At 37.7% G+C, this 26,667-nt stretch overlaps 1 protein-coding gene across 1 annotated transcript in view; it reads left to right on the top strand.

The window, feature by feature from the left end:
• The window catches only part of LOC127965405 (immunoglobulin superfamily member 3), a 129,151-nt gene that overhangs the window by 1,772 nt on the left and 100,712 nt on the right, over positions 1-26,667 (top strand). The gene's annotated exons all lie outside the window — the stretch shown is intronic.

The following is a 26,667-nucleotide window of genomic DNA, read 5'->3' as shown; positions in this document are numbered from 1 at the left end:
CGTTGTGATGAAAAGGTGCAGATTCTGTATGTGGATGGTTTGAATGTGAGATGTCAGTTGTTTTAAAATCTATTTACATGTTTAACATGGATGTAATGGTGGCTGAGTTGATTGACCAGCACTTAGATTTAGCAGCAGTAACTTGCTCTAATTTGTTATCCATGTGTTGTTGTCTTTTTTGTTTTTTTCTCACACTTGACAAACATGAGGCAGCTGGGTCTCAAAAGCTCTGGTCAGATGAGTAGGGTTTTGTTTGGGGTTAATGTTATTTTAGAAAGCCCAGCAGGAGATTAACATTCATTTATGGGGGGCATTAAATCAACTAAACACTGGGGTATTGATTTGAATTTGATTTGATTGACTTGAGGGCTATATATATATATTTATTTATTTATTTATTTATTCTCTTTTGGCTTATTGGTGTTTAATTTCAAAGAAATTAACACTTCAAAAAATAGAATTACAGTTATATGAATAACATTATATAAAGACTTGAGGCTTGTCAGTGTTCTGGAAAAATCTGATTTGATTGACATGGAGTGGGATGCCCTCCTATGAGTGCTGTCATGTTGACTGTGTTATGAAATTTCTGTAGATATGGTTAATTTAGGAAAGACTGTATTTATGAGCTAGCACCTGCATAAATTGAAAATACACATAAAAGATGCAAAAAAACTTGTAATGCACATTCTGTTTTTGTCATTTTGTGTTTTATAAACTTTGCTGTATTTGTCTGTAGAAAAGGTAGCCTACATCGCTGTCTTTCTCTGACCAAGGTGATTTGAACTCGCATGACACTGTAATTATTATGACTTTCCAACTCATAAACATGAACTTCTCAAGAGATTTTGAAAGTGCAAATTACTGTGACTGCTACTACTACTGCTAAGGGCAATATATAACAATAAAATACTGTTTGTGATGAATAACGGCTCAATTTAGGCCTACACAAAAACTTATCGAGTGCAGCTTTAAGCCTTATAACAACAGTTTTAAATTTTGACCTACTGCTTGAGGGCAAAGACAAGTCTGCGTCCTAACAAGTTTATGACATTGAAAAACACAATGTCTTTACAAGCCAGACATCACACACACCTGGATTCAGACTCACCTGTGTGATGCCATAGTGTGTCATTGGGTTAACAAGCGCAGTGTGTTAGTCATAATGTATCTCTGTTGATGATGACACTATAGGTTATACACTCAAAAACGGCTGGACAGCTGGAGCTGTGTTTTTGTTGTGAGAAAGCATGTTTTGCCAACGAAATTACAGTAGGTTAAGATGACATTGAGCTTGGACTTCCATGTATTATCCCAACCCCATCCGGCTGTATCCCCATATCTGTGTAGATAAGTGGAGTCAGGAAAGAGAAGTCTGTTATTTCATTAATCAACACTCTTTTCATCATGCAAAACACTTTTAAGCTGCTGTCAGTGCTCACTCACAGTCTTTCCCCTAGTGTCAGTCACAGAGAAAACCATTAATGTGTATATTACATATTCTACTAATACCTCCCTCCCCCATTCGTATTTGTCCTCTTTCTTTTCCTCATCACACAAGCAAAAACCATCCTACTCATTCACACAAACTCTCTACCTCCAAACAAGTAACAGATGGCTGTACCATCCTGGACAAGAGGCATGTTAGTTCTGCAGAGAGGGGCCTGGGTGAGAATGGAGCATTGGCTACTGTTGGCTTTCTTCTAACTTTTGATGTAAAAAAGAAATGACATCAATGAGGTTGCATGCTTTTGAGTTTGCTATTAGCAAGATGATTTGATCAAACGAGTGCGAGAAGTACAGTTAATTTGTACCATTTTTGAACTTTTGTGTTACTATAGAAAACCAGTTCCCTAGATCATCTTTGATAGAAACTTGTACTGTTCCTTAGCGTTGAGGTTCTATTAAATGATATGCCTTTATCATATTTCAATAAAGAAGATCTTCAAAACGCTGTGGGTTTGAGCTCAGGGGAACTCAACGGTTTTTGAGGAAATGTACGAACAGCTCATTTTCATATTCACATATGCAGTTGAGCTGTATTTGAGTGAGCAAAGCAAATCCTTCACGAATGGAGCAGAAAATATTTAGTTTCTCATTCTGAGTGAACATCTTCCCACCCCCCTTTCATGTGTTATTCTCTAAAACTGCTCGCAAAACAGAAGGAGAGGCCATAAAAACCTTCTTCGTTCACACACATTTAATAGGGCCACAAACCGGTTAACACAACCGTAAAAAGAATTTTTTTTTTTTTTTTTTTTAATAGGAGTGTCACTGTTGTATTCATAATTAGCTTTCCTGACTCCTGGGAAATATCTTTTTATAGGACCATGTGTGTAGGGCTAGACGATATTGCCAAAAGTATTAACACACTATTGATATTTGTTTTGATATTAGTTTATCATTAATGTGGAAGGAAATGTTTTTCTACATGTTTGTTAGTCCTTGAGAATGAAGGGCAAAATAGCCTGTTTGGTCACAATTAAACTCCATTGAGTAGGCTAACTTTTAGTTTAGGGCCCTATGAGTTCTGAGTTTTATGGTTTAATACAAACATCAAAAATGGTGTCCAATGAAACAAAGTAATTACACTTTTATAGTTTAATCAACCAATGTAATCAAATGAAAATATAAGAGTTAATTTACAGTTTGTGTGGATGAAACCACACCAATCAATCAGTTGTCTTGCTTATTTCTGTTGTGTGTGTTTAATGCTGTTTCAATGAATCCATATCAAGTAAACATTTTAATAGCTTATCATTGATAGACCAATTTTATCACAATCTCTATATGATATAGTTTATCACCCAGCCTAATTTAATGTTCATGCTTATCAAGATGTTACACTTGTGGTATTGTGGTCTGGAGATAAGGCTAATGTGTCTATGCTAGATAAAGTTTTACTGTGTTTGTCTGATAGCAGTGTTTGTTTATGCAAAAAATGTCCCAATAAGCAATGTTATCCATTTTGAGAAACACACTAGCCTCATAGTATGCTAAATACAACTACTTTTCATCCATTTTAATGCAGCTGTTTGAACACTATAGAGGAAGCTGTCATAAAGAGAATGACAGAATGGAAAAAGTGAGTGCTAGAGAGAGATTATTCAAGGTGTTTGTCGGAAGCCTCTATTAGCCTCCTACTGACTCGGGCACAATTAGCCGAGCTTAGCTTCCCTGCATGGATTTCACACACACACACACAAAACAATGCTCTCATTTCCTGACACTCAGGCTGGGCTTAATAAAGCCTCACTGAGTGGATTTTGGTTTTATTAGAAATACAGAGGAAATTAAAGGCGCTGTAAGCAATTTTAGACATTTTTCTAGCTCTGTTTTTCTAGCATGCCCTTGTCAACACCCCTCTGCAGATTCCTATCTGACTTTGGCTAGGTCTGTTAAAAACCTTTGCACATTATTGTGATATTTTGTTCTGAGCTTTGCTGACAAATGGGCTAATATGACTAACAGATAGCTTGCTAAGTAAATGTAAATTGGTCATAAAATGGTCAATTTTTTTAATTAGCTTTGCTTATGAAAATGTCATGCTGTAAACACATTTAGTAAGCCTAATTAAGAAGAAATTCACCTCAAACAGATTTTCTCCTATTTCTAATTAGGAATCACATAGTCTACCCTTAAGTTGATAATGTTATGCTAACTTGCAGTTTAGTAAGTGAGTTCATTCAGGCAAGTTCAGCGTTTCTCAATGTTTTACTTAAAGACCCTCTGTTGTATGAAATCACTGCATGTTCTGATTTAATTTATTTTAAGCATCTTGATTTAAAAAAACATTTTAATAAATTAATATTTTATTTATTAATTACTGTTAAGTCATTCTGCCACCCATTTTGGATATTTGCAGCAACCCAATTTGAGAACTATTGCCTTCGATTCAAACCGTGAGTCCTTTTGGATAATACATTGAAAGAACTGGCTCGCATGTTGAATCGGACTACACTGGTTGTGCAAATATGGTAAACAATTTTTGGTAAAAACAGATGCCATGGATTTAACCCGTGGTGGTGTAAATTCAACCTTGATGGTTGATTCTCAAAAACCCCCATTGTCCAAGTCAGCAAAATGATTTACAGACAGTGTTTCTGACTGGCTACATAGCATGTCACAGAAACAGGTGTCATTCCTCAGGACACCCATTTCAGTGATGCCAAGTAGAAGAGGCATTTTAGGTGTGGTGTTCCAGAAAATGTGGCTATCAATCCCATCACTGCTGGGGTGAAGTTATATTTGAAGTGGGAAAGATTGGTAATTTATTTATATATACTAACTTATTATAAATACAATTATATATTACAATAAAAATATATTTTTTTGTGATGGCTTTGGTTAGAGGGGGTAGGACTCACCAGCTGACTGCCAAAACTGTAGTGGTCATTTTATTCTAACCCTGCCTGTTCTCAATCTACCAGCATCAGAGCTGTTTACACCCAGTGTTCAGCTTCAACACAATGGGGTTAAGAGTTCCAGTGATGTGTAAGATTCTTGTAGAACACAAACAGACACACATTGCACAGATACACAGTGTGTTCATAGGAACATGATCATTGCACTCTTACCGAAGGGCCTATTTACACCTCACACACAACACTTGGTATCTCGCCATGGCTTTTCAGTCAGTCGTTTCACTCTGTTTGTAGAACATGGTTGTCCTTCAAAACCCTGAGAATGTTGCAGTGGTTGGGGTGCTCTCAGTTGCCTGACTTCTGAGTTGACCCGTTGCTCCAGAATGCTGATCCATGAATGTTTAGCTACGAGCGTCTTGCTGGGTGGGGTCCCAGGACTGCATTTGTCATATGTCTGACACATCCTGTGTATGTTCAGGGCTGCCTTGAGATGAGGCCAGCGCTCCACGTGTTTATACAATCATGGCATACTGTTCATTTTCCACGCTTCAGGGGATTATTACCGTGGTGAAGATCTGTGTATATACACTTAAAAAAGCAATTAAATTTCAGAAAGTATAGTTTTTCAGTTACAGATAAAAAGGAATTTGAATTAGCCTACTCTTTCAGGTGTTAAATTTTATTTGCACCTACTATTTTCTTCTATTTAGGCGAGATTGCATGTATATTTTTAAGAAAAAAAAAAACAACAACAAACAAATTGTTCTTCAGTTTGGGCTTTTTTTGTGTGTTTGAAGTGGTCTCTGTTTTTTACTACCATTCTACTGAAAAAAGTTGGTTATTGAATTAGTTTTCTATGAAAATATGTAGGGAAATGTCTTTGACACATCCTAGTCAATATTACATCAGCTAACCCCATATTCTGGATAGAATTTATAGTGTTCAAATATATGTGCATACATTTAAACTTAAAAGCAAGTATTTATTTTGATGTTATCTTGATTCTCTTCAAATTCTCCTAAAATGTTGTCTTAAAAGTCAACATGTCCTGGATGAACTCACCATATCAACATCTTAATGTTCAACTCAAAGCTCTGGATTAAAAATGTATGAGAATTGAATGAAGTTTCTGCATGCTTTATGTTGTCAAATACAGTTAACTGTCCAAAATAAGGCACAGCTTTATAGTATACTTTATATCCCTTGGAATGCTGAAGTCGGTTGTACTATCATGAGTAAAAATCCAAGAAGGCCTTCAGTGTGGGTGTGTCAGTTCCCAGTTGTTCGTCTTTATCAGGTCTACTGCTGTGAGACTTTATCAGCTTAAATTGTGTTGCACCTGATTCACCAGTGTTTGTGTGTGTCCTCTCAGGTTCTTTGTAGTTTATTTTTGGTTCCTTCTCTGTGTGTTTGTTTGTGCAGGTAGGTGTGTGTGTTGCCTGAAGTGGCTCAGATTAGATCTAAACATAATGGAAACATGCAGCAGGGGGTTGGGGTTAGTAAGCTCATTTCTGTCCCCTTGGCTATTATACAAGATTTCCGTAGTTGGCTCTGATCTGTGCCTGGTACCTGCCTCTGGCTCTTCCACACTTACAGGAAAACAGACCCTCTCTCAAGAGCTGACCAAGAAACTGAGGCTTTTTTCCTGCGTGTTGGACCTCATTCAAGTAGCTTTAAGTGTAGCAGTCACTTCTTTGAATTTCTCTTCAAGATCTTCTCCTCCCCCCAACAGCTGAGCACACACACAATTGCATGACCCCCATACACAGCAAACACCCACAACCCCGCAGAAACCCTTCCGTCTACCCACACAAGACACAAGATAAATCACTATTTAACAACATTTTTATCTTCTGTAGTAACACTTCCTAAAGTGTGAATATTAAAAAAATCTAGAATTTTGACGGTCAAAACCCTGTTTTTAATTTTTTGACAATATTAGGTTGAGGTGTTTATCATTATTATACATATTGTAACTCTATATGATTATTATCAATTAAAGAGGAGGCATAGAAATCTGAGACAGAACAGGCTAAAATACTGTGCAGAGTTTAGTGGACATGGCTTGAGATTTCTAGGAGGATTTAAAATCAGTAGTTCTCAATGGAAACTTAGAAGGATTTGCTTCTGTTTGAGAGTTTGACATAGCTTGTAATTCCTCTTGGAGCTTTCAGTCAGAACTTTTCAAAACCTATAGGATTTTGCTCTGGTTTGATTCTCTGGTGAGTCCAAATACTATAGCAATCTGAGCCAGAACAGGTTGAGTTTGGTGGATATAGCTTGGGAGCTCTAGGCTAGTTGGAATTACTTTCAGAAGTTTTCAGTGGAAACCAATTGGAAGTGTTTTGCTCCTGTCCTGTTTGAGACTCCACAACTGGAAAAAGGATGTACAGTAAGTTAAAAAAAGATGCAGCACTTTTGAGTCAGAATAGTTTGTATGACTGTGACAAGTTTGGCGAATGCAGGTCGAAAGGTGTTAGGGTGCAAAGTTTTGGGTTAGGGATTTTGAAAGAAACCTAAGTTCAAGTTTGTTGACTCTTTCATGTTTACTTATATTGAGTTCCTGTATGCCCCTAATACCAGGCACTACCAAAAGTCCTGACGTCCCTCTGGGGAAGGTCCTGAACACCAGTGATCAAGCCAACCCTAATAATTAGAATCTGTCATGTCTGAAAACAGCTTTTGGAAGTAGACAAAAGCCTGACTCTATTGAGAGACACTGCCATTACTGGTTTAGCAAACCCAAGGAATCTGAGTGATCGCACTTAAAACAACAGAATAAAGCAGTCAGTCAGGAGCACGGTGTTGGCAAGGCTTCATTAACTCTGGTCAGATGCCTGCTGTCTGATTGTTTTTCTTTAGAACAAAGGAGAGAATGGATGGGCAAAAATGGTGGCGTAGGAATGAGGGATTAGAGGATAAAGGCTTCTACTTTGCTTTTAGGACACACTGCAATCCAAAGACAGGACGTGACTGACAATTGCTACGGAAGCCAGTCCGAAGAGACTAATTAATTACTAATTAGCTTTCTTTCTAATGTTGTGCTGTATGCACAAACATGGAGTTGGAGATTTTGAGTTAAAAGATAAAAGCTGTCATTCACTCAAGACACTCAAGTTTAGTTTATCTTAAGGTTACATTGGGTTTCCTTTGACAAGTAGCAGTTATCATTCGACATTTAATGATTTAGTGCTTTAAAGTGTGTCCATACAAAGGAAGCTATGGAAAGGGGGTAGGGAGGGAGAAATACTCCACAGAAGCGAGACAGTCTGGGGGTTTGTGGGCGGCTAGACTAGACGCTTAACTGGCGCGAGTGGCTATCCCGGTGGGATGTTGGAGCGCAATCAAGTCGACTGGTCACAAACACTAAATTTTTTAGCATGTCCACGGAACTGATGGATGGAATGGTGGAGTGGGCTGTCTGCAACCCCCTCATGAATAATTTACAAGGGGACTCAAGGGACAGTGGGAAGGTGGGTCAGTCTATGAGTGGGGGTTGATTGAATAGATAGAGTGAAAAGATGGGGTCTTGAGTAGACACAAAGATTGTACTGTTCTGAGGGATTGACCGTAAGTAGGACACTTCTGGACAACATCTTTTTTTTTTTTGGTCTCGGGCAACTTTCCTGCTGGGGCTACTTGCTTCTATTAGACTGCACTGCTTTCAAAACCAGCATTTGCCAAAGATTTTAAGTGTTCAATAAATGTATATATAGATTTCTTGCTGTAATTGTTTAATCACCATGTTCAAGGATTTAAAACATGTCCAACTTGGATAAATTATATCCTAAATTAAGTATAGTTTTAGGGCTTCCCTCACACCTGGTATTAAGATGTGTTTTTAGTGACACAAGTTTTAGTCACAAGTGGTCAGTTGAGATGCTTTAATTTTTACGCATGCTATTAAAGGGATAATTCACCCGAAAAATGAAAATTCTGTCATTAATTACTCACTCACTAAGTCGTTCATCTTTGGAACACAAGTGAAGATATTTTTGGTGAAATCTGTGAGCTTTCTGACTGAACTGTCATGTTCAAGTCCCAAAAATGTAAAAAGAAGTTAGAATGTCATTTAAAATATTCCATGTGACAGTGGTTCAACCTTAAAGTGCCCCATTATGTCTTTTCGAATATTACCTTTCATGCACTGTGTAATGTAGCTATGTGTGTACAGAAACTATCTGCAAAGTTGTGAAGCCAACAGTCCATGATATATAAAGTTATTATCTGTCAAAACAAAACATTAGCTCACAAACACTGAAACGAGTCGTCAGGAATTTTAATCTTATACTTTTACAGCTCTACGTCACAAAGTAACATATTTGCATAATGCCCGCCCACGTTTTAGGTCGCCAACTTGCCTGCCCACAAACACAGTAAAATTTCTATGTGGTTTACATAATTTCTAGAAGACACTGTATCCTACGCTTTGAGAGTAAATTTGTTTGATCACATCTCATAATTACCACAAACTTGTCAACTCTTGACACTTACCACTGAGAAATGTCCTGCTCCAGTCGTGCTTGTCAATCAGTCTCTTGTCAATCAACCACTTCAACCGTTTCATCATCAGACTCCGGCTCGAATTAGTAAGCTACAATACATAAAATCTTTGCTATGTATTAACAAGTCTCCAGGGCTGTCATTCTGTAATGGCAATTGGTGTTTCTTTCACGTGCTGTACGTGGTAGACCAATCCAGACCCATAGAGAGATCTCTACTGTTCTGGACCAATCACAAAGGACTGAGCCATCTGACCAATCACAGCAGTAAGGGCTCATGGAAAGACGGGGTTTAGAGAGTCGTTTATGAATCATTTAGATATGAGTTAAAATTAAATCTATTTTCTGAGAAAGCTAACATGTGTTTTGACATTGCATACATGTAAACCTGTTTTAGGAGACTCATAAAACAATATTAGCAACCTTAAAAATGGTATAGTGGGACACTTTAATTTCATGAAGCTACAAGAATGCTTTTTGTACACAAAGAAAGCCAAAATAATGACTTTATTCAACTATTTCTTCTCTTCTGTGTCAGACTTCGCAAGTCGACAGAATTTTTATTATTAACTATACCTTTTCTATATATATCTTCTATGACCACTTATGTTTAGATTTTGTCAAGATACTCCCCTCTTGTTTCTTCACTCTACATTTCTTTCACAGGAGTATGTAATGTGAATTCTATTGAATATATGAACCCATGTTGTGTGGAAAAAGGATAAGGAGGGCAATGGCAATTTCAACTGCAGTCTCTCTCTCTCTCTCTCTCTCTCTCTTTTTTTTTTTTTTTTACATAATTCTGCAACATTTCAATGACGTAGATTGATGCACCTTCTCTCAACATGTCTAAGAATGATCATGTGTGGGCAGCGAGTAGGCAGAGCTTCACTTCAGGCAGTGAAGCATTCAGGACTGTAGTATTTCCACTACAAATGCGATGTGATCGCTTGCATTTTTGAATGCATACACATGTGGTTTCAGTGATTCAATCACAAAGCACTTTAGACCCCATATCCACCTGTATTTAGCACTGATCACTTGTGATTGGATATTTTAAAACACATTACAATGCCAGGTGGAAATGGGGCCTGACACAGCCCTGTTTGCACTCGCTACACACTCGGACAATTCTGTTTCACCCATTTTTACTTTTTTTTTTTTTTTACTCTGTGAAAGACTCCAGGTAAAGTTACTTCTGAAGTAGTGCAGCATTGGTCATACATTTGGGATCATTAAGCTGTTTGTGGCACATGTAATTCAAAGCTCCTCGAGACCCGTTTATGCTCTCCTGCTGGAAGAATGAAACATGATCTGAAATGCTAATACAGGGCAATTTAGAATAAATATGTAAATATTTTATTATAAATTACACTTTGATTTTTAGGGAACAAATGTCTTGATTGATGAATACAATGTAAAGACTCACTTTACATTACATTACATTTTATCTAGACTGAAATTTAGTAGTAAATGAACTAGCCAGATCAATAATCGCTAAAACTACATTCAAAGTATGCTTCATGAATCACTGCTGACAATTTGAATCTGTTGGGCACTTCCTCTGCCTGTGGTTCTAATGACATTGACGGTTTCCTCTGTCTCAGGATTAAGTGAAAGCTGAGGGAAGTATCCCTGTCGTATGGCTCTGGTGCAATAGCCTCCCCCATTTATCTTCTGCCCTCTTTTATACAATAAAGCAAGAAGCAGTTTTTGGAAAGATGTGTTTTGTTTCTTGTTTTGGTAATAAGAAATGCCTCCATAGCATAAAGCAGTGGTTCCCAACCTTTTTTCCTAAATAAGGGATAAGCAATGGCTAGTCGTGCATTAAAGGATTTTAAATGCACATCCCACTTATTCCATGGTAATTTGCCAAGTTATTGACGAGTTAAATTGGCATTGCTCATTGCAGCATAATATTTGACCAAATGGGCTATGTCCATTTTAAATCATATACAGAGATGAAATATTGTTGTAAGACCACATTTTTTTGAATGAATTACAGCATGTATTTCAACAACTTGTTGTTGTTCGTAACAGTACCTGCGTGCTGCGTCTGCACATATCTCTGTACAAACAATTACTTAAAAAACAGCAGTTTTACAGCGCTCTATTATCTAGGCTTATTAATGAAAATCATGGGGACAAGAAGTTTGTGTGTGTGCAGTCCAATCAGCAATCTCTGACCTCTCTGTGTGTGTGTGTATGTGTGTGTGCGTGAGTGATGCTGGTGAGAGTGATGCTGGTGAGAACCACTGGCATAGAGTATATAAACAACATTTGGAGGGTCATGATATATATGAAGATTTTTTTTTCTTTTGGACCTTAAGGTTTGGTGTACTAGCCAGGATATAGGTTTTTCTACTCTTATATACCAACTTCTTGGTTACTTTTGACTATACTAGATCAGGGGTCTGCATGGGCTCTATGTTTTATATCTAAACTAGGATTTCTCATCATTTCTGTTTAGGCCCCATCCTAAAATGTGCAAGGGACTTTTATAATTGAATTGATAAAGAGCCAGTAATATGAAAAAGAAACTATGACTGTCAATAGAATAAAACAAAAATGTTATAATATAAATAATTTTATAATAATCCATTATTGTTGACAATTATTTTAAATATAGTAATGAACTAAGAGGAAAGCCAAGCAGCTAGAATATATTTAAATGTCTGTTACTGGTTGTCGCAGTGTTTTAGTAAGTAAAATCACTGCTAAAGATTTGGATCTGGTGTGTTGGTGTGTTTAATCAGTGTGTTTGTATTCCACATACATCTGAATGTGTCATCCTCTATAAAGGCTTTGCAACATAACTGGGCACAATGAATATTTAAAATGTGTGTATGAGATGTGTAGATGTCAGTTTTTCAGTCTCACCTTTGTGTTGCAAAGTAAAGAGCAAAGTGTTAGATGGGTTCATAGATTATTGATGCAGAGAACAGTGCTGAGCAGAGCAGCAGATGGTTGTGTGGCCTGTATACTCCTGCCGGAGAGGAAAGAGAGAGCACTGATTGGCTGTGTTTGCATGTATGTTGGGCTTTATAGTGAAGCTACAGTAGTCGTTCCAACAAGACTTTTGTCTTTTTCGGAATATAAATTCTGGACTGCATTTGTATCTTACTTTGGCCAAGAACCACTTGATTTGTACGGAAGAATCAGTTTGTAAATGGCCAACCACAGAATTTATTTTATTTTATTGAAGGTGTCCTTAATGCTTCTCTTTTTTGTTAAATGCTGCCATTGCACATTACAGAGTAAACTAAAGATTTTGGTTTTATTTCGATCATGCAACCCTAGTAAACATTGTCTTGCTCAGGACCGTGTATCATAAATCAGGATTCGACTGATATATGGGATTGCCTATGCGCTGGACCTTTGCCCCTGACTCCAGGTTTTTGTGTGTTTTAAGTAACCATCAAATGTAACAGTTTACATCTGCGTGAAAGGAATCGCATGTGCAGTCACACACGTGTTTTGAATCAGGCCCAGACCTTTGAATTATATTAAGGACCCTTTAAAAAAAAAAAAAAAAAAAAAAAAAAAAAATATATATATATATATATATATATATATATATATATATATATATATATATATATATATATATATAGGACCCAATTTTGAGTCATGTTGCGTGTCAGATGTCCTGTCTTTGTACACATGCAGTGTGTAGTGGACCGTAGTATCCAACACCACCTGTTTCCGTGTCCCAAGGATATTGCTCAGTTCATATTGTTTGTGTGTCCATAAAGGCAGCCTAGCACACGCTCTCTGATTCATCTAAGACCCTGACCTAGAGTCTAGAGGAGAACTACCCTGGCCCAACAAAAGGAAAAGTGCTTCGTAGCGCTACAATAAACAGCTAACTGCAAAATCCATGAACTGTCTTATCTTCAGGGTTGAAGCTTTTGCTTCAGCACTGAAAATACTCTGAATGGATAACTATAGGTTCACACTGTGCTCGTCTCTTGAAAGAAATGAATCCGTGTTAAACAGAGGCCGGCTCTCTCACCCATTGTGTGCAGCGGCAGGCTTCCTTTTGAAACCAAAGATGGAGTGGCTATGGAGGGCTAAATTGTTACCAATTACAGGGATGGGCCACAGAATAGCCTTTACTCTTCTGTTTGTGTGATACATCCATTAAGGAGGAAGGGGCAGAATGCTCAGTCCTAATGACTGGCTTGCCTGTGTTGGCCTTATAAGTGCTTTTTTGCCTCACATTGGCTAATGCATCAGCATTTTAAAAAGCACACGCTAATGTAGACTTCACTGCCTAATGCAGGATGCTTTCTTCACAAGTGCCGTGCACTTACATATGCGTGTATTAGAGGTGAGCTAAACAACATTTTCTGAATAGACTAGTCGGTGGGTTGATGAAATCAACTAGTCTATTTAACCCAACACAAGACAAATTCTTAGTCCATCTTCTTGCTGATAAATCTAGAAGGCACCTGAAGATTTCCGGCCTCTTTTTGTCTATCCATCTGGGTTGCCAGCAGCTGAGGCCTGAAGGAAATTGCCTTTTAGAAAATTGAGTGAAAAATAAAATAAAACTAAATCATTTGGTAGTGCGTGAGTCTCTATTTAACCGGAGGTCAGTAGCCTAGCACTGCAGTGCTGACCGGAGACCCCTTTCGCCTCATTCGCTCAACACTTCACTGACCTGCTCCATTACCAGCACTCTCACGGCTGGTTTATTTCCCTTCATTCACATACACAATGCGTTCACTCATGACATGTTTCATTTGAGAGCTGTGTTCAGTGTCACATACACATCAATCTGAATGCAGTAGTCAAACAATTTGCAAGCATTTACCCTGTTTGCTGCTGGCCTTCTGATGTGCAACCAATGATTACCAGACAATCTGCGTGACGTATCATTAAATGAGCGCTGTCGCTGCACATACTGTGGTATGCATATCGTACTTCCTGCTTTCTTGCTATATTACATCCTCCTGTCAATTTGTTCTGCAAAACACAAAATAAGATATTTTGAAGATATGTAGTTGTCAAAGCAAAGCAAGTCAGTGAGGTCCAGTGGATTTTGTAGAGAAATTTTGTGTTGTGTGGGAGAGAGTAAATCACCCAGGTTTGGAAAGACATGAAGGTGAGTAAATAATGACAATTTTAGGGTCGACTATTAATTTTTAAACTTTAGTCAAATTTGTAACTGAAGTGGGGAATTCAAGAACACAGAATATCATGAGGCCAGTTAAATGTAAAAAAAAAATATTTTGATGGTTTGAACTTGCCATTTGAATGGCAGTGTATAAAGAAAATATCTATTAGTCTACATTCATTGCCAAAAGAACAACCATAGTTATCAAAATAACAGAGACAATAACAGCAGTAACATTGCTCACAGCAGAACATATAAATTCTACATATTTCAAGACATTTATTGTCTGAAGTCTGTGAATTCTAAAGCACTTAATGATTTAACTGCATTGATTTAAAGTACTTGAATTTAGAGACGCCACTACTGGAGTTTACTTGAGCATGCTAAAACACTGGTTATAGATGCTATAACAGCATACTTGCATCTCTAAATTCAACCCCTTTGTAGCACAGCAAAGGAAATAAATCTCTATAAATTAGTTAACCTTACCAGTAAACCTTAATGACCCATTTTTACTAGCAAAGTTGTTAAATATCTCTTCCATGATGCTATTTGCAGTGCTTGTCATGTGGAGGTCAAAGCCACTTGTGTTGAGAGGTGCGTTCAGGCCTCAACAAGAGTCTTATGAAGGGGCCTCTGCTGTCTGACTTCGTTTATCACCTCCTATGACATTTACAGTATCTGTGCCTGCTGGGTTGAAAGATAAAGCTCTCAGGTATTATTATGACGATATTGTAGAGCGAGAGTGATTTTTATGGTAATTGCACTTCCCCGTCGTTTCCTGGAGGGTGTCTGTGTGTGTCTGTCCTCGCCTCGGTTTGATTTAAGTGGAGCACGTCCAGTAGATTTTCTGCCCTGTGCTTGTTATCCTTCTCGGCCAGCCGTGTCTGGCATCACAGGTGTTTATTCAAGTACAATGCACCACTTTGTGCGAGCATGTTTGCGCGTTTGCTCTTTTCTCTCGTGCATGGTTAAAATGCTGTTGGAACATGGCAAACAAGGTTAACTCTGCGGATCTCCACGTTTTGCAGCTTGTATCATAAAAGCGTTTGAAGTGACGTCTTTGTGCACCTAAGAGGGAATGTTTGACACAGAAACAGGGCTTTCTTGTTAACTTGCGCGAGTTATGGATGAGTCCCAGACACGCAGAGGTGCACAAGAAGTGGGATTATCCATAGCTGGTTTAAGAACATGGTGTCACATTATAATGAAGCAGTGAGATTATGCCTCTGTGGAGGAAACGTGGCATGCTTCTTATGGATTAGTTCTTTATTCTCCTTATCTTTGTCGTGTGCATAATCTGCACACAGCCGTCCCGTGTGAACGTTTGTCCTGGTTCCCACTCTCAATGGGACACCGAGTCCAGCAATCACAAGCTAGATAGAAGGGAACAGTTTGACGGCACAGTGTGTTGGGTAGATTATATTGACAGCAGAAGCGAAGGATGTGAAACTAGATATTAGATGTGGGTTAATGCTGTGTTAGGATGGGCAGCTGTGGTCAGGACGTAGGTAGAACGCCTCTGATGAGGGATTTAGGACCTCATTTTCAGCCTACGTGAGACGTCGTTTCACTTTGAAGTCTTTCTGAGCCTGTTAAACCTCACTGAAAGGGTTCAAAGATCTCTGAGACAGACACAAGCAGCGGGGATTCTCACATGTGGTCATGGGCAGAACGAACGAACGGAGAGGGAAGAAAAAAGCAAGGGAAATAGAAACCAAGAGAGTGATGTTGCTCTGTCTGAAAGGATAAAATATGGTGTTTGACTTCGTTTTAAGTTGCATCAGCTCCCCTGAACATATGTTTAGCACTTCAAGTGATGACATTTTTATGAGCAGTCGTGTGCGGACCTCAATTTGCCGCAATCTTCTTACTGACTGAAGTCTGCTTACCAGCTCTTCAAGCACAAACAGAGCAGCTCTTTGAAGGAGTATATGGGTGTTAAGTACTTATGGGATAATTCATCTCAAAATAAGAAGTCTGTACTTGATCTCTTTTGTCTTTTTTCTTTTATTTGAACACTAAAGTAGTTATTTATGGGTCAATGGCTTAAAGAGTGTCCATGATAAAAAATCTGACAATCTGAAAAAATACTTTTTTGGATTTTAAGAAACTTTGGAATAAGTTTGAAATAATTTTGTAGGCTACATGTTGGTTGGACCTTATGGTATTTGTTGGTTGCACTATTTGATTTTGTTCTTGTGCAAAAATTTAATTAAGCAATGAAGGATTTTGTTATAATAGTTTTTTTTCTTCTGAGGAACAATAATAAAGAATCAGACTTTTCTGTTTTAGAATATTTTCAAATATAATTTTTCTCCTGTGATGCCAAAGCTGTTTTTTTTTGTGCTTTTTTTTATTGATGAATATAAAATTCTAAACAATAATATTTATTTAAAACAGAAACCTTTTGTTGTATTTTAAGTGTATACTGTCACTTTTGATACATTTAATGCATCTAAGCCAAATAAAAGTATTTATTTCTTTCAAAAAAAAAAAGACCCAAGATTCTCCATTGAAGTGTACAATGAAAAGGAACGTAAAATAGTATTTTATGTAAATAATATGTGAAATTTCTATTCGTTCCTCACTCTAAGCTGTTAGAGTGAGGACAGGACACATCAGGACACATCTAGTCTGTATCTATTTCCAATACATGGAATATAACAGATTGTACATTATGCTATATTTCTTTTTGCTGTTTCATGAAAGACAGTAAGGTTGGAATGACTTTAGGATGAGTAAATTACAATTTTACTGTACTGTTTGAGTAAACTATCCTTTTAAATGTGTGTATAACTCACATTGTCCTGGAACACATCAAGTCACCTTTATTTATGTAGGCCTAGCGCTTTTTATAATACGAATTGTGTAAAAACAGCTTTAGTTTATAGTATTAAAAAGGAAAAAAGTATTTCAATAATGCATGAGGAATACATAATGTATCTCACAGTCTCACTTTGTCATATGTTTTCTTTTGTCCATGATGAATCTGGGACATATAGCCAGAGCATCCACTGTGCCCACAATGCTTTGTTTCTGTGGTCTTCTCTTTAAGGACTGGTCAGACAGAAAGGCACCATGTTTTCTGTCATACAGTGGTTCTTGTTTGCCCTTTTAAAGAAATACTTTCTTACTTGCCTGGCAGACAGCACTCCAGAAATGTATCAAATTGTGAAAACCATCCCACAATGCACCAGTACACGATTAGAATGAGGTTTAAAACCGCTTGCATTCCTTAGGGCCTCCTTTTCAGAGTCGTGCTTATTGCATTTAATTCATTTAAATAATATCAACAGGGCTGTTGGAGTTTATGGGGAGATTTTGTCTCATCTTAAGAGCCTTGAGCAATGATGTTTCTGAAATGATGTCACACTCAGAATGCAAATCCCATTAAACTGCGCTTTTGCAAAAAAACAGAGTAAATTTTTTTTTAAAGAAATTCAAGTTATCAAATGGATTTATGAGCTCAAGGGAAAAAAAAGTATGCCGAGACTGAGGGCCTGACAAAACAGCACAATGAAAGCGCTGGAGGGGTGGGGAATAAAGATGGAGTAGCTTTGCATATATTGTAAATATGGCTCCACACAACCACAAATGAATGTCTTCTATTTCATATCGTTTTTTCGACTGGCTGGGTGCAGCTCGGTGTATGAGGCCGCTCATTTTTCATTTAAATAGCCTTTCCGGGCATGTACGCTACTGCTCGGAGGCGCAAGTCCATTGACTGCCAGTGTGATGGAAGTGAATGGGAGACTGTCAGAAAGAGGCCAGCATGCATTAACTTAAAATATTCTACCATGGTGATTTATTGATGAAGTGAATTGTGCCTAAAGACACACCGTTTGTCCCATCTCACTTGCACTTTATTTTTCTGCTAGGATGCATTTTTTCCACGACCCAGTGTCTGCAACCAGGGGTTGCACAAATTCCGTCCATGGTCTATAGGCAACGTGTTTTCTGACTGCTCTTTGGTCCTACAGTCTTCTGATTGACAGACATTTTACCTCTTTTGGTTCATTATGAAGCTCTGTGTACCTTCCTGTATTTTCTGCTGGCCTGTTCTGTTCTCTACCCTAGAAACCATGCAGCCAGTCTCCCCCTCAGGATATTGCGTTACATCTTTTTCTCCAAACCCTACATCTGCATATGACCCTCTCGCACACCATGCTGTCCCTAGATTACCTATCTGTTTATAGCTTTGTCTCCTATTTTGAGCCTAACCCTTCATTCTTGTTAGAAATTGTTTTTATCTGTGGCAGATGCAATGCTGCTTTCCAAAAGAAGGCATCTTAGAAGGAATCTCGTAATTACATTGCATAGCTTTCACCTTGGGATACCACCTATGATTCTTTAAAATGAAATTGGAGCAGAGGCTTAAGGCTGATAAGTATAATGACAAAGATTTGGTTTTGAAAGTCCACACCACAACTATAATGGTAACAGCACAGAGGAAAGATTTAAAAGATATCATATGCTGTGCATGCTTATACTTGGTGTGGATGCTAATAAAGCTATTGTTATTTTGTTGTGTGAAGGGGCCTTCAGTACAGTGGCCCAGTAGGGCACAACACAACAAAATCGCCATGATACAGTGTTTTGGAGTAATTTGGTTGTTGTGTGCTAATTTCTTTGTGTTGCAGCATGTTTCCGTTGTGTTGTGCTAATTTGTTGTGGTGCAGCTTACGTTCATTGTGTTGTGCTAATTTTGTTGCATTGCATCTTGTTTCCATTGTGTTGCAACTTGTTTCCACTGTGTTGTGCTAATTACGTTGTGTTGCGTCTTGTTTCTGCTGTGTTGTGCTAATTTTGTTGTGGTGCGGCTTGTCTTCATTGTGTTGTGCTAATTTTTTTGCGTTGGATCTTGTTTCCACCTTGTTGTCCTAATTTTCTGTTGTGGCTTGTTTAGGTTGTGTTGTGCTAATTTTATTTTGTTGTGTCTTGTTTGCACTGTGTTGTGCTATTTTTTTGCGTTGCAGCTTGTTTCTGTTTTGTTGTGCTAATTTAGTTTAATTGCGGGGGGTCAAGATGCCACTTCAACATTGTGATTTCTATTATCCATCGGTGATGGACGATGGCATCGTCTATCGGCCCAACACTAATCCCCACATAGCAGACATCATGACTGCTGTGGTCATAACTTGCTCGCTGAAAGGTTTTGTATTGATCCAATCAAACCCAGAGCATGCGGTCTTACTACTCATTTTCTGTCCTTCCATTGGGACTGTAGACCACAGCCCATTTCCCCCCTTTATTTTCTTGCCATTGGACAGTTAAATAATTTCCATTCTTAAATATAGTTAATACTTTTTAAAAACTCATTGCCACACACACCAGTACAGCTGTGCCTCCAGCTGCTCATCCACACACACACAGGAAGCAGTGTGCCACCCCCCGTCTGCCTGTACTAAAAGACTGGTGTTGTTTTTTTAACCGGCACAGCTGAGGTGCTGACTGGAGTCCCTGTCCTGGCCTGGAAGAGGCAGCGCATATGCTTTTCTCTTTCACACTCTCACACACACGTATACTTAGCTAATTGGGGGCATTCCTTACTTTGTTAGCTAGTTATGAAAAGATTTTCTACATTTGTTTTTAGACCTTTTGGTATTCCTAACCCCTTTGTTCATTCTTTTTTTCTTTATTCATTCTGTCTTTTGTTCGTTTTGTCTTTTGTTTCCTAAATTACTTGCATGCTTTAACACCCTTAAATGCATATATTGTTATGTTTTGTTTGTTTTCTAATGATTTGAAGTTGAAGATAAGGAGGCCTCGTGTAGAAGGTACGTTCTGGAGAAGCCTATTTTATTGCTTTAATGTTGGTCTAATTACAATCTCAGAAATGCAATCCGTAACCAATAGATCTGCTGGCTTGCATTTCTCTGTTTATGTATTTTGGCACAGTAATGAGATGCATGGGCTCTGACTTTCCTTGTTTAATGTGACTCTGATCTTGCACCTCTCCTGTGAAACCTCTTAAGTCCCAAGTTCCTTTTGATCTCCAGTCGGGACAGTCTTCTTAAATTTGGCTTTTTACTCAGCAGAGCTTGGTTAAACCTTAAACATTTAAAAAAGCTGCTCGTCACTTTCTGGTTCAGCTCAGCACTTGGATGACAGACAGAAAGCCAGCACCTTAAAGTATTACTCTATGTAGAAGTGAAGTGACAGCAATCACAAAAGTCTAAAATACAAGTTTAAATTGACATGAGAGTGAGTGGATATTGACAGTTTCCATTTGTTTTGCTCATTTTAAAGCTCAACATTAATTCTGTTTATTTATTTTTTGCTTAGATTTTTTTTTATTGGTTTGATATTGTTCACTTTACATTTACTACAGGCTCAAACATCCAGCTAGCATGAAAGCAACTCCATTTGCACGTTTACAAAATCAGTAAATCACACGCAGTGCTTATTATTGGTACATAACAAAATAATTGGCATTAAAGAAGCCATTCAATTCCAAACTGATGGTTCACGCTCTGGTCACATGGCCATGAATTGGACATATAATCAGATCGAGGACCACATATCAAAGCTGCCCAAACCGGATTGAAAAGAATGGATTTTTTTGTGTTCACACTGCTCTGAAAAATTAGATCAGTGTCACACGCAGACAAAAGAAATTGGATTTTGGGTTGCCAAATGCTGTGAACTTATATTCCTTCTCAATATGATCCTCTCTTCTGGTCATTTGCCTCGCTACAACCTTCTCTAATTGGCTGTGGTTTCCCGCCAAGCCCCTTTTTTGCTTTCCTTGTGAGGAAGTGCTTACACTCTGGCTTGCATCAAATGAGCAGAAGAGATTTTGGTAATTGCTCCGCTGGGTTTGGAATTTGTGAGGTGTGGTGATGGTGGTAATGGTCTAGGCCAATTTGCTCCATGTGTGTGTGTCCTGTTAAACACCAGAGCTGTGTGTGTATATGAGAATGTCTTTTGAGGGGTATTGCGTTACTCTCTTGAGCCGTGAGACACGGCGTCATGGCTTGTGTCTGTATACACAGCGGCTCCATTAAAGTGCTTTTGGACTCGATGTGTGAGAGAGAGGCAATTAAAGCAAGACAAACAGCAGGCTTGGGAAAGTGGTTGTCTCTCATGTACCAGTATTTATCAGAGACTTTTGTGCTGACCGAAGTCTAGACCGTAGTCTCCTCCTGCATTGTCTTCCTCGCTCGTTCTTGTATTCTACCTTTTAGACAGGTTTTCTTTTGATCTTTGCAGCTTTAACCGCATTTGCTCTAGTTTGCTCTCTTATTCTTTGTCTATTATTTACTCGCATTGTCTTCTGTTTGTAATTTGTTGCCATAGTTTTAAACTGGTTTTGTTCTGTTCTTTTTATTCCCGTGGGACTCTCTTTACAGTGATTTGTGTAGTTAAGATTATGGTTGGGAACTGAGAAAAAAATTCCTATACAGTGCTTTCATTTGTCAAAAAATACAGTATACAAATGATTTTCATGACATTCAGTAATGTTAATATATATATATATAAATGTGTAAATCTTGCTGTCCAACTCTGGAACACTTATGACTTGTCCTTTATTTTAACTGTGTGAAATGTTTATTTATTTATTGTCTCGAAATGCAACCAAGCTCTTTCTGGAGAGTTTGCGAAGGAAGTTTTAAACATTTTTAGTGAATTGGTTGGTCCAATTCACAGTTTTTTGGTCTTAATATCTCAAGTCCCCATCAATTGCATGGGAATCAAAATGCCTTTGGTTCCTCCATGAGAAAGAGAGAGAGAAAGCATGTGTTGTTAGAAACGCATGGTGTTTTATACAGTATGTGATCCATATTTAATGCTGCAGAGCTGATGGGAGGCCAGAGCTGGTTATTCTGGGGAAGTCTTCTGTGACCCACATGGAAATGCTACTTTCATGATCCGAGCTCAAAAAGAGGAATGAGCCTGACATGAATGTTCCAGTTAAATATCTCCGAAATGTCTCTGGATTTAATGTGTCATATGTCTTCATCCCGCTGAAATCAGACTGATGGTTCATGGTCTAGCAGGCTGTCGCTTTTATGCATTGAATGACAGGGTTTAAATGCTGGCCTGTCACTCCAGGCGTGCTGGAATTGCAAAATAGACCCTGGTGCACTTAAGAATCGAAACATGGTTTGATCACATTTCATAACCACATACTGTACTGTAAAGATTTGTTTCTTGGAATGATGACATGGCATTGTTTGCTAGTTGACATAATGACTCTGTGGAGTTTTTTTTTTTAGAATATGAGTCCTGCAAATCAATCTAACAGATGTATGAACTCAAACTTGGAGTGCATTGTGAGCTACTGTATGTAACAGTCAGTACTCTTGCAGTGGTCTGTGCTGACAGGTAAAGTCTGGTTTTCAGGGGAAATGTCTCCCAGCCAGTCTTTCAGTCTCAAAACTCCTGAACAGTGGCTCGGAGGACTTTGGAACAGTGAAGCGAAACTTCAGCAGACAGACCAGGGATCGCATCTTCAATAAGGAAGATGGTTGAAATGAGAATACCAAAATTGAGGGTGACACGGATATGAAGTTCAAAGAAGGGTACATTTTTAAGGGTTTGTGGGAATTTAAACAAGACCGAGACTTTGGTACCAGCATTTAGATTTAAAGGTGCAGAATGCCTACGGACAGTTAACCGACTGTCTGATGTAGGTTACTACAAGCAAAAAACAAAAACAAAAAAACAATCTGGTCAGTGATTGGTTGGTTGTTATGCATCTTATGAAGGTTATTGTTACTGTAATTCAACCAAGAAACATGGTGCCAGGATAAAATACACCTCTGTTCAAAAGATATACACTTCTATAAGATTTTGTATAATATTTTTAAAAGATGTCTCTTATTCTAACCAGCGCTGAATATTTCATTAAACCTGCAGTCCGTAAGTGTTGCCTCCTTTGTCCCCATCTCCATTTGAAAACCTGCAATTGCAGCTGTTTGCGGAATTTTCTTCCTTGCATTGGTTGTGCGCCGTCACGGCTCCAGCTCAGATGAGTCTAATGTTTTGAGGAGTGTGTGTGCGGCAGTCAGTCACCGCACTGGTGTGGATATTTACAATCATATACTCTAGCCAACATCTTTGAATATATGACCCAAATAAGAAGTTTCACCATACTATACAGTGTCATCTGAACATGTAAGTAAGTATCAAGTCTGCCACGTTTGTTCTTACCAATTGAGGAATAAAGGATTACAATAAATTGTGATATATGGTGATTAAATCTGAAGATTGTTTAGCTTGTATCACATCAAAACGTGCATATTATTATTGTTCTACTTTATTCTTAAATTATTAATGTTAACAACATCAGCATTGGGTGACTATGAGTATATTGTGTATAGGGTTGTGCCGATAGATGGTAGTATCATGTATCGACGATAGTCAGAGATATCGACATAAGAAGATTTCTCTGTCGATAATCAAGACGATATTAGGCTTGTTTTCCTATTAATGTATTGGATAATAATAAAAATAATAAAAAAAAATTTTTTTTGGTTTTATTAGGTGGCTTATTATAATTTGGCTATCAAACTGCCCAGCTATTTCACTTCAGCATCGCATTTCAAACACACATACCCACATGGGAGCAGTAGTAGAGCCTGTATTCGGTGAAGTTGTCCACTTTGACTCAGGTAACTCGTTAAATCCATGAAATGAAAGAGATAGAAAATTTGGAGTTGGTGTCCCACACATTTAATGGCTGGTACACGACAATGCGCTCTTCTCATACATGAGAGATTCATTCTTTCTTGGCTTTACAAATAAAGTAAAGACAAAATAATAACAAGGCGGCAGAGTGAACTTATCTTCCATAGTAGTTCTCACGTAGTCATTCTCTTAAAGACTGATCACTTAACTTATAACACTCACTATGTGGTGATGACGTAGAAGGACTACGTGAGAACCACTATGGATAAGTTTGCTCTGCCGCCTTTATTATTATAGATAATATAATTATTATCGTTATTATTTTCATGCACGCCGCACTTTAATGTGATGCATGCAAAATACATAGTTTCGGACGTTACAAAGTCTCCATCCACAAACAGACGTACATCGTCTGCAGATAAAGGTATTTCATTTCACTTTAACAAGTAATCTGAATGGCTTATATGTGTGCAATATTTTAAACTAGCCCTCACTAACTGAGTTTAATGCCACAGTTATGTTAGAATGCATCTCATTCTTGTTTGGCACAGTTATGTTAGAATGCATCTCATTCTTGTTACTGTGGCTGTGCATCGGTCTCATCACAAGGCGTGTGGTCCGGAGCACTGTATGACTGATGCATCTGTTCAATTCAGCTTTACTCCAAATATATGAACTTACCTGTTTTGAATACTTTATATTTAACATGTTCATTTATGACTAATATTAGTGATAAACTGCTGGACTTTAAATTAAATGTACTAATGTTTTTCACCAATTGACTGATTTTGCTGAACATGTAGACTGATAACTTCCGTGAGCAGATGCGGCAAATTTGTCACAGGATGCATGATATGACAGCTGCGTTTGACTATATATGAACTTGCGGTTTTAAATACACTATTTTATATTTAACGTTAGTTTATCAGTATATTTTAAAGTGTATATTATTATATATTATTATCTGATTCCATAGGTTTTCTCTCGCAAACCAAATAGTTATGCTATACTATGACAAGAACAAATAGTCTCCCTCTCTCTTGCTCCACCAATGCACGATAATATCGTGTATCATCGATCTCATGGGCTGACGATATGACGATTTGAAAAATGACCATATCGCCCAACACTAATTGTGTATTAGCGTGTAGATTTCTCAAATTGCCTACCATATTTCAGCATTTATTTTAGACCGAAACTATTTCTAACATTTATAAATGCCTTTTACTGTCACTTTTGGAAACGCAATGTTTTTAATTAATAATAATTTATATATATATAATGTCCTAAGTAGTTTTTTATCATCCCCATTTGTACATAATCTTCAATTAATTTATGTCATCTAGGCGTTCATAAGACTACCCATCTTTATAGTCAATTATTGACTTAAAATGTGCCTCAATGTGGCCCAGACTTCATGTGTTGCTCTTTGAGGCTAATTTGGCTCTATTTGTTGAGCTATAATTCTGACTGAATAGAGAACAATTTACTGCACATGAAAGTGTTTATGGGGAGCCAGGTTGGCAGAAGGTAAACATGGGTCTCCAACAGAGCCGGATGTCATGGGGGAGAGAGAAATGCAGGGCATGACAAACATCAGATCACCTTGGGAAGTGTAAATTCCCATGTGCACGGTTGTGCCATAGTGCAGCACAGTCAAGATAACGCAGCTGTCTGCTGCCATTCTAGTGAGCTGTTTACTGACATGGCACTAGGATGCTGTTTCAGTGGTATTTTTTTTAGAGTTTCTGTGTGTGTGGGGGCAGCTGGTATGAGGAAAGGACAGGCTTGTGTGGGTGTACAGGGGTTATGAGAGGGAAGGAAACGGATAAAGTAAGTGATAAAAGCCACTTTCAGTTCACTACGGGATGGCTCAGAGATACAGATGCATGTGCATATTTAGAAGTAATTAAATCACTGACATCTCTTCTGAGGCATGGGGAGCGTTCACCCACACATGCTCACTCATTGTCACAGATCCACACCAGACGGGACGCACTAGCAGATGGGCTGCGTCTTTTTTCTGTTACAGATTGGACAATGACTTTCTCCCGGTTCTCTCAACTCCAAATGTTCTCACTTGTCTTTCTTTATCCTACGTTTTTGTCAAACTCGGACAGGCTAGGGCGACATTTGTGTATCGGTTAACATTTCTTAGACTGTACAGAACTCTCATTATTCTGACAGAGGAGGTGTTGTGGCTGTCTCAGAGATGCAGATGCTGTAAAACTTCTGAAAGTAAAAAATAATGCCACTTGTGTGTCCCGTGGTGGCTTGAGAGAATCAAATGGTAAATAGTTACTTTTACACTGCAATAAAAATTCCTGTTGAATTCATGGTTCGCCTTAAAATTCACATTTAAATTTCACATTGTAGGTTATTTTTAGAAAATGGGTATCATAATAAATATATGTATCAGCAAATTAGGTGTACAGTACAGTAGGTGTTTGTTAATAATAATAATAATAAGGTTAATAATAATAATAATAATAATAATAATAATAATAATAATAATAATAACAATAAAGTATTATATGATGATTACAATTAATGTTAATTTTAGATTTAAATATTTCTACATGAATATATATGTACGTATATGTATTTCTAGGTAGATAACCCCTTTTAACGGAGTCGTTGAGCAAAAGTCCATTTTCCAGATATATTGTCCAAATATTAAAAAATATATAAACTAAGTATACAATAATTTTACAGGAAAAATAACAACTTTATACACATACAGAGTTGAATAATTGTCACTTTCACACATGAAAACCATTAAATTGCACTAAAATTGGTAGATTACCTTTTTCTAGTGAATGTTCCACATCTGCTATTCACATTTTGCTACCGTTCACTCATCTGCACCGAAATGCTGTTATAATTTTATAATGTGATTTGTCTTCAGTCCTGTGTATTGCTCGTTTCCTAAGGAGGCTAGGTATATATATATATATATATATATATATATATATATATATATATATATATATATATATATATATATATATATATATAAAAAACCTGTCCAATTTGACAGCAT

This window comes from Carassius gibelio, chromosome B9 (genome assembly GCF_023724105.1).
Source record: "Carassius gibelio isolate Cgi1373 ecotype wild population from Czech Republic chromosome B9, carGib1.2-hapl.c, whole genome shotgun sequence".
Taxonomy (NCBI): Eukaryota; Metazoa; Chordata; class Actinopteri; order Cypriniformes; family Cyprinidae; genus Carassius; species Carassius gibelio.
Note: the sequence above shows the minus strand (reverse complement) of the source record. Positions and strands in the feature narration are given on the sequence as shown.